Raw genomic sequence first — 9,701 nt, 5'->3', positions numbered from 1 at the left:
CCCAATGGAGGCATAGGGCGGCTTCATTTCTCATAAGTGGAGACTTTCCTACTCTCGAAAGTGCTGCATCATCGGCATGTATTCCTCTTTTTCAGGCCAAAAGCCACATCACTTGTATTCACTAAAAGTAACATTGGACGAAGAACACTGCCCTGTGGAACTCCAGACACAATAGTCAGGTCCACTAAAGATCCCGTCCACAGCAACTCGCTGCTGCCTTTCTATAATGAAATCTTGAAGTAGTTTTATAACATAGCCACCCAACTTCAAGATTCTGACGTTTGTATAGAAATGACTTGTGATTTACTAAATTGAAAGCAGCACTAAAATCTATTTGAATTAATCTGCACTAAAAACCCTTACCTTGCAAATGGCAAATCAAGTCAAAACCAGCATGGAGGTACCTAACTGCTTCCTGTACTCATAAGTATGCATACTGACTAACAGCCAATAATCCTTTAGATTCCACATACTCATATAGCAGCTTAAGAATAAGTTTTGCAGCAACTTTGGAGAGCACAGGGAGAGCAGATATTGGCCTGAAATGGAATATTTTCGTTCTAGAGTTTCGTACGTATGTATTGCCATGTTACAGTACATATCTGGCCTTTACGATTTTGTGTTCCATACAAGCTAAATGAAATGAACTTCAGCTTCAGAGCTGGAATTCAAGTACACGTCATTACTTTGTTTTGCGAGAAGCAATTTGAAAATTAGTTTCTATATGTAGGCAGAGGGACAATAACAATTACTCGTCTTTCCTGAGGAGGCCCAAGGCGCACTAAGGGTTTTGGTTGTTGGATGATGTCATTCATGCGTAGTTGTGTGGAGAGAGAGAGAGAGAGAGAGAGAGAGAGAGAGAGAATGGATTTTCATCCTCGGTTCGTGAACCAAGTGTTTGACAGTCAGAGAGAGAGAGAGACCTTACCTTACCTTACCTTACATGTTGTTCAGGTTGCCCCAGGTCCCTCAGTGTGAGGCACCTCTAATGTCTACCAGAGAGTTGCTAGTACATCTTCCGGTATATTTTGCATCTTCCAATCTTGGATGGTCTGGGATGCAGTTTAGATATTTGTCGAGCTTATTCTTAAACACATCTACACTCACTCCTGATATATTCCTCAGATGAGCTGGCAACGCATTGAATAGACGCTGCATTATCGATGCTGGTGCGTAGTGGATTAATGTCCTGTGTGCTTTCCTTATTTTTCCTGGTATAGTTTTGGGCACTATTAATCTACCTCTGCTTGCTCTTTCTGATATTTTTAGTTCCATGATGTTTTCTGCTATTCCTTCTATCTGTTTCCATGCCTGAATTATCATGTAGCGTTCTCTCCTCCTTTCTAGACTATATAATTTTAAGGATTGTAGTCTTTCCCAGTAGTCAAGGTCCTTAACTTCTTCTATTCTAGCTCTAAAGGACCTTTGTACACTCTCTATTTGTGCAATATCCTTTTGATAGTGTGGGTACCATATCATATTGCAATATTCAAGTGGACTACGAACATACGTTTTATAAAGCATAATCATGTGTTCAGCTTTTCTTGTTTTGAAGTGTCGTAACAACATTCCCATTTTTGCTTTACATTTTGCCAACAGAATTGCTATTTGATCATTGCATAACATGTTCCTATTCATCATCACACCAAGGTCTTTAACTGCTTCCTTATTTGTGATTGTCTCATTATTAGGTCCCCTATATGCATATAGCTTTCCTTCTCTGTCTCCATAATTTATTGATTCAAATTTATCAGAGTTAAATACCATCCTATTTACCTCTGCCCAATCATATACTTTGTTAAGGTCTCTTTGTAGAGCGTTCCTATCTTCATCACAAGTAATTTCTCTACTTATTCTTGTGTCATCGGCGAAACTACTCACTACCGAATCCTTAACATTACTGTCTATGTCTTCAATCATAATAACAAACAGTATTGCAGCTAACACCGTACCATGTGGCACACCGGATATTACCTTGGCTTCATCCGATTTCTCATCGTTTGCAATAATATCTGTTTTCTGTTGTGTAAAAATTCTTTTAACCATCTTCCTACTTTATCCACGATATTGTGTTTTCTAATTTTCTTCGCTAATATACTATGGTCTACTTTGTCAAAAGCTTTTGCAAAGTCTAGATAAACCACATCTGTTTCATTTCCGCTTTTCATATTTTTTAATATGTTCTCACGGTGGACTAACAATTGGGTTTGTGCACTTTTTCCGGGTACGAAACCATGTTGTCCTATATTAAACAAATTATTTTTTATTAAATGTTTCATAATATTTTTCTTCATTACCCTTTCATACACTTTCATAATATGTGATGTTAGACTCACAGGCCTATAATTACTTGCCTCTAGTCTTGATCCACTTTTGAAAGTAGGGGTAATATATGCTAATTTGTGCTCATCATAAATCATGCCTGTATCTACACTTTGTCTTAATAATGTTGCAAGTGGCTTTGCGATAGAATGAACTACTTTCTTTAACAAAATAGCAGGAACTCCGTCAGGCCCTGCTGCAGCTCCATTTTTAATTTCATTAATAGCCTGCACAATATCAGCTTCATCAATATCTATGTCAGCTAAATATTCACTATTTTCGTCCCTTACTTCTATATCATTATCTTCATTATCTATTCTAGGGGTGAATTCTCTCTTATATCATTCTGCCAATATGTTGCAAATTTCCTTTTTTTCATTTGTTAATCTCCATTCAATTCTTAGAGGCCAATTTCTATTCTTCTTTTATTCATCTTTTTTGCGTATGAGTATAATAGTTTGGGGTTTTGCTTGATATTTATTAGGGTTTTTTCTTCCAAGTCCCGTTTTTCATTTTCTTTTGATTGTATAATCTTTTGTTCTGCATTTTCTATCTTACTTTTTAGTTCTATAACTTTCCATGCATTTTTTTCTTTTGTAAGACCTTTTATCCACTTTCTGATTTTCTGGAACAAGATCCTTCTGTCTCTTGGTATGCATGACTGATGTTTACTTTTCTTCTTCGGTATATATTTATCCACTCATTTCTCTAATATTTTATATAATATCTCCGTATCTACCCTTATGTCATCATTTACGAAAATGTCTACGAAAGGAAAGTTGAAGTCTCCAGATAGGAGAATAGTCCAGTCCTTATGATTTCTACATATATCATCCAATTTTTCTATTATTAAGTCAAACTCTTCAGTATTAGGAGGTCTATATATTACTATGTTCATTAATTTTTCAGATTCAAATTCTACCGCTATTAGTTCACATTCTGAGTTACTATATTTCTCATATATTTTTCCTTGTTTTTTATCTTTCCAATATATTGCGGTTCCCCCTTGATTCCTATTTTTTCTATTTGATCTATAAGTTTGGAACCCTTTTATTTGATCATCATTCCCAGTCTCTTGGGAATACCAGGTTTCACTTATATTCATTATATCTATTTTCTTTTCAATTTGGGTTAGTTCTTCTAAGTACTCTATTTTTCTTTTTGAGTTACTCGTAACTAAACCCTGCGCATTCATCACTATGATGGTTTGCATGTTTTCTCCTTCATTTAATATTGGTAATAATAAGGATTTTCCCATGTCCTCTTCCTGTTCTGGTATGTTGTTCTTTTTTTCATTTCCATGAAATTCTGGACATTAAAAAATCCAACTTTTCATAATAATTTTTGATCTTCCGTCATCATAATTATTCATTTTGTGTCTGAATCTGCAATTTTCTCCGTATCTGCAATATCCTCTTGCATAATAAATACAGTTATTATCTCTTGAGTAGAATGTTGGAGCTGATGCTTTAAAATTTTTTGCTGACACCTCTGCATATCTCGTTGATGGCTTGCTTTTTTCTTTTACCTGATATTCTTTATTCCTCTCTTTATTTGTTTCTTTCTTATTTTGGATTTTTTACTTGATTGGTTATTTATTTGATTATGATTCATGGCTACAGGGTGCATATATTTACATTTTTTGTCGAACTTACATCCTTTTCCTTCTTTTAGGTTTTTGCATATTTTTGGATGCAGATCTCTGCAATCATCCTCATAGCCATCTAGGTATGCACATTTACCATATATTTCATAGTTGTGACATACCTTAGGATGTTTGTAGTAACATCTTTCTCCAAATCTGCAATTCCCTCTTTTCAAAAGGTTGCAGACTTTGTCTTTTTTGTCTATTCTTTCTTCTTTCCCGTCATTGTGTAGATCTGGGTAGAGCCTCTTCGGGATTTTCTTTTGTGTTGTCATATCGTAATTTATTTCTTCGTAGGTATGCTGCTTTATTGCCTCATATGTAGTATCAATGAGTATCTCTGCATCCATACTTTTATCTTGTTGTTGGTTTTCCTTATTTTTTTCTGTCATTTCAGTTTTGTTTACTTCTCTTCCGTTTTCCTCTTCTTCTTCTTCCTCTTCCTCTTCTTCTTCATCCTCAACTATTTGTACATTCAATCTTGATTTAATAACATTGTCTATCCATGATAGACATGTTGAGCAAAATATTCTTGTATCTTTTCTCATATCTTGCATTACCTCAGCACACTGCGGATGGGTCGGAATGTTGCATGCAGCACATTTTCTGATTAGGTTTTGTGGATTAACTATGCTATACAACACCTTACACAGTTTGCATGCTTTTGGCATTCTTTTTCTTAATGCATCAATCAGGATATTCACAAGGTTCACCTTATTCATTTTCTTTGTCAGAATATGTTGGTTTATGTATATTTTCTTTATGAGTCTCTTGACCACTTGGATTTTATTTGGAACTTCTTCAATTATTTTCAAGATGTTTTCAGTTGATTTGTTCCAGTTTGAAGGATTATATCCTTCTAATATATCTATGAATGCTTTTGTATCTTTTTGGTTAGGATTGTTGCTGATCTCATAGATGAGAAATGCTAGTTCCCTTCCTGCTACCTCATCGTATTGCAAATTTGCCAAGCAAGCTAAATTTTGCCATTTTTTCCCGCAGTTGGAACTTACTGCCATCTTGTTCTGATTTACAGTATTTCACTTGATAAACTAACTTAGAAGACGCTTTATCCTACTATTTTCACACTAATCTTAACACCGATAGTTCACGAACACTTCTAGATATTTCTCAAATTCTAGACGTATGTTAAACTTGTGATATCTGCTGATTAATCTGACTTCGCGCGAACGTCTCACCAAGCAAGATGGCTACTACTGAGAGAGAGAGAGAGATTAAGAAGTTGATTTTTTGTCGCATTGTAATTAGTGTTACACTTCAAATCAAATCCTAAAATTGAGTGTTAATACTGTTTTTTTAATTTATTGAGTCAAAATAGAACCAATTCAGTGCCAAGTCACAAGGGTAAAATACATAGCATCTTGAGGGATGCTCTGCATCGAGAATGTTATGAACCACTGGTTCGGACTGACTTAGAAGTTATCAAAGCCCACTGTCTCCCTGTCTGCCAGGGATGAGATGCTCACAGACCAAAGACTGCCAGGACTGCGGTGGAAAATGTGACAGCAAGTGTTCTACTTCCCAACGTCCCTACGACAACTTATGCGGCTACGGGAGTTGTCTGTGTTGTCTATCTGCTTGCGAGAATTCTCCTGCTTGCCAAGCCAAGGGGGGATGTTGTATGGACGAAAGGATTTTCTGCAGAGGTTACGAAACAGAAGACTGTGCTGGTGCCTTCTGCAAGTGCTGTGTAAGTCCGCCACCAAGTAAGTAGAAGCAACTTAGACTGCTAGGTCACACTGTAAACCCTGACGGAGGTAAAAAAGAAATGGGAGACATAGACACGTAACTAGGATGAGATCTATTCGTAAGCTGAATAATTACTGGAGGCAGCATTGTGATGATACTCAGTAGAGTACGAGTATAGGCAAAACATTCTTTCATTGTGACCGTTATCCCATTCAGGATTGAGAAATACTAGATAACTATGTTTATATGTTCTTTGGCAATTGGTGCCCGTGAATTGAATAAGGAAGGAGAAAATGAAAGGAATTAGAGAATGATGACCATGTGGGTTGTTACACAACCATGGCTGCCCCTTTACCAACAAATTTTATGGCAATGTAAACAAATACCAATACCGGATATTGATTCCGTCTGTAAATTCTCTGGTGAAGTAGAAAGTGTGACATGAAAACTCGTATTTGTTTACAAGTATGGCGATGAAACTGATGATATTGTGAAACTTCTATACTTCACAAACATTGCCACTGCTACTACGGCTAATAACAACAATAATGATAATAATATAGTCATATAATTTGTTTAATGATTCTACAATTTTCCTTTTTATATTATTGCTCATCAATATTAAATGTGCAGGACTTAGAGCTATTACATTTTATCTGCCATTTGCAAATTCTGTACAACCTCATGAATTTACTGGAGTCTTAAGAAATTCACTTTAGTGTATCTGGATATGGATTTTCTTTAGTCAATTTATTTCACTTCACTAAAATGTTTCTTTATTTTTAAATTAAAATGTTCTTAACCATAATTTCAAATGCATTTAAAGCATCTCTGGAATACCTTGTAACTTTCTTAAATAATATTTCAGTTCAGTTCTCTTCACTCTCCTCATAGTCAGTTTCCTTGTGTTTTACCTGTTGCTTGAATTGATTATTGGCTCATACTATACCATATGAGGAGTCTCTTGCTAGAATTGACTATTAGTTTGTTTACTTCCCTAGCCACTCAGCCTTCTCCAAAGCCCGAAAACTGCAATACAACTTCAGAATGTACGAACAAAGGGGGCTACTGTTGTGGACGTGAACACTGTAAAAGCGGAGATTTCGTCAAGAAACACTGTAGTGGAGGGTATGACTGTGGTTGCTGTATAGACCATCCAGCTCCTAAGATCTGCGAAACAACTTTGGAATGTGAGCATAAAGGGGGCTATTGTTGCTAACGTAAACACTGTAAAACTGGAGATTTCGTCAAGAGACACTGTAGTGGAGGGCGCGATTGTGGTTGCTGTATAGACCATACTGAAGTCTGTGAAACTACTTCGGAATGTAAGCACAAAGGGGGCTACTGTTGCGGACGTGAACACTGTACAAGTGGACATTTCGTCAAGAGACACTGTGGAAGAGGGCACGACTGGGTTGCTGTATAGATCATCCAGTTCCTGAAGTCTCCGAAACAACTTCGGAATGTAAGCACAAAGGGGGCTTCTGTTGCGGCCGTGAACGCTGTAAAAGTGGACATTTCGTCAAGAGACACTGTAGTGGAGGGCACGACTGTGGTTGCTGTATAGATCGTCCAGATCATGGAGTCACCTGCGAATCGTCTTCAGATTGTGAGGACAAAGGGGGTTACTGTTGTGGCCCGGACCACTGTAAAAGTGGAAACTATGTCAAGACATACTGTAGAGGGCAGAACTGTGGTTGCTGTTTGGGTATGTGAGTTTTAAGTTTTCAGGTGGTTACACTCCTAATTAACTTAATTAAAAAATGGAATACATATCTAGCAATAGAACCACTGCATCAATATAGTGTCACTCATATATGTTTTGGCTGTGGGTGAATTTTTTCTTATATGACATCTTATAATGGCTTTTTTTGTGTGCTAATAAGATATATTATATGTTGTATGCTTGTAAAAGCTGGTTTATGGTTATCATTTGCATCACCATTCCTAGTCTTTTCCCCCATAGGGAGTTAACACTGCCAGTGTAGCTCACATGGTGCCCTAGAGGGTGTTTGCAGTGTCCCTTTGGTCCTTAGCTGCACCCACTTTTCAGCCTTGTTAAATACTTTACCTCCATTCCCCTCTTTATTTCTTCAGTCTTCTTGACTTTAACTATTATTTCTTAGTGCAACCATGTAGTTTTCAGTTCCAATATTAGTTCCTTGTACAATTAGTCCTCTACATGTAGAGACTTTCAAAGATACAAACTTTCTGGCACCCAGAAATGTTGGACATATGAAGTGTATTTCATGTATTTCATTACCACTTTTTCAAGGAAACGATAAATGTTTTTATTTAAAGACTTTGTGTCCAAAGAGCAAATTGTCTTGATAGAAATCTTATATTCTACACAGTGCTGTATGCCATAGGCTAATTACAAAGGTGGATGCTTGGGCTAAGTTTGTTGGGCTTGTAAACAAACAATTTACAAATTAGGTCTCGGAACAGAACTTGTTTGAGGACGCCTGTGCTTCATCTTTATTGTCTACATCTCTTCATCTTGCTGTCTAACCACTCCAACTCCCTCTCTTCACTGTCTAAATGAAGAATGGCCAGAAGTGTCTCAGTGCTTGGCTTGACTGTCCACATATCATAAGATCTTCACTGTTGTCAAAATCAATCATAATGAAATCTACACAACTAATTTGTGAAACAACCAAGGAATGTAGAAGTAAAGGATGAGACTTTGGCTGTTGTATCAGTGAGTGACTTGTATTTGTGGAGGTTAATTTCATCTTCTTGAAACTACATCTCAAGGATCTGTCTCTCATTTCATTCTTGCTGGGTCATCCTGTCTGCTGGACTTCCGAGAATCACCCATTAACTCATTCTCAACTCTTCGATCAGCTTAAATTAACTTCCACTGTCTGCTGCTCAGTATACTCTTCTTCCTCATGTTTCCGGTAGAATTCCTCAGCTTTACTGGCTCACCCAGCCAAATTCTACTTTGTTAGCAAATTTGTAAAACCTGTTCAACAGTAATTCTTGTATACTCACCTTCCTTCATTTCGCAGCTCTCTGCTCTTGTCTGTACCCTGTCTTGTATCTACTTCCTTTCTATGTCTTATCTACAGAACATTTCAATATGCAGAAAGCATTTCCAGGACAGTTTTTGCCTATCATTCTCTTCATTGCTCATGAAGATCTATAACTGCATTCAGTCCTAATGAACGTGAACCTTCATTGTTAATTCTTCCTTTCATAAGCCATTGTTTGATAAAGAATGCGCAAATACAAGTATGTATGCATGAACATACATTAATTTGTTTTATGAAGTATGTTTGAATAGTTGATAATTATTTCATTCATTAAAATATGAAATTAACTACTATCTCCCTCATTCTCAGATAAGTCTGAGCCACCTCATCCTTCAACTTGCCAGGAGGAACGGTCCTGCACAAGAGCTCAGGGCAATTGCAAGTCGAGATGTGGGTATGACGAGTCCGAGATACGCGGCGGCTGCAGAGGAAGTGGATGCAAGTGCTGTGCCCCCAAATCGCGTGAGTAGAAGAGAAATCCCTCAATTCAAAGCAAGGTGGTTAACTGAAGTTGATATAGGAAGGCCATTAATTTAGCCTTTCACAAGGGTCAGAGTCATGTCATAAAAACTGTACGAAAAATATTCGAGTTGCAGTTTAACATTGCTAACACGCTAGCGTTTCTCTTGATATAAAAATCCAAAAATCAAATGCTTAAATGAAATAACCTTAAAAAAAAATAGTCAAGGATAACCGCTTTACATTTCAGACCCATCCCCGTATGGACGTTCAATCTTCCGCGGCGATGATGATGATGATGATGATGATGAGAAATAGAACTTTGTGATGTAAGTGGATTATGGAGGAGTATACCACCATCTTTCCTCCCAGAACGTACCAAGGAAAATATCTGTCTTTCAAGGGAAACTCAAATGATCTTGTCCGTTGAAGAATTTGACATAAATTGTTATTTATAATTCTCTCTTTTGTTTCTCCGTCCTTTACTCAGTACAAAGTACCTCGTGTGGATGGTTTCCAGACTTCGT

Source organism: Macrobrachium nipponense, chromosome 23 (assembly GCF_015104395.2).
Source record: "Macrobrachium nipponense isolate FS-2020 chromosome 23, ASM1510439v2, whole genome shotgun sequence".
Lineage (NCBI taxonomy): Eukaryota > Metazoa > Arthropoda > Malacostraca > Decapoda > Palaemonidae > Macrobrachium > Macrobrachium nipponense.
This window is presented reverse-complemented; position numbering follows the sequence as displayed.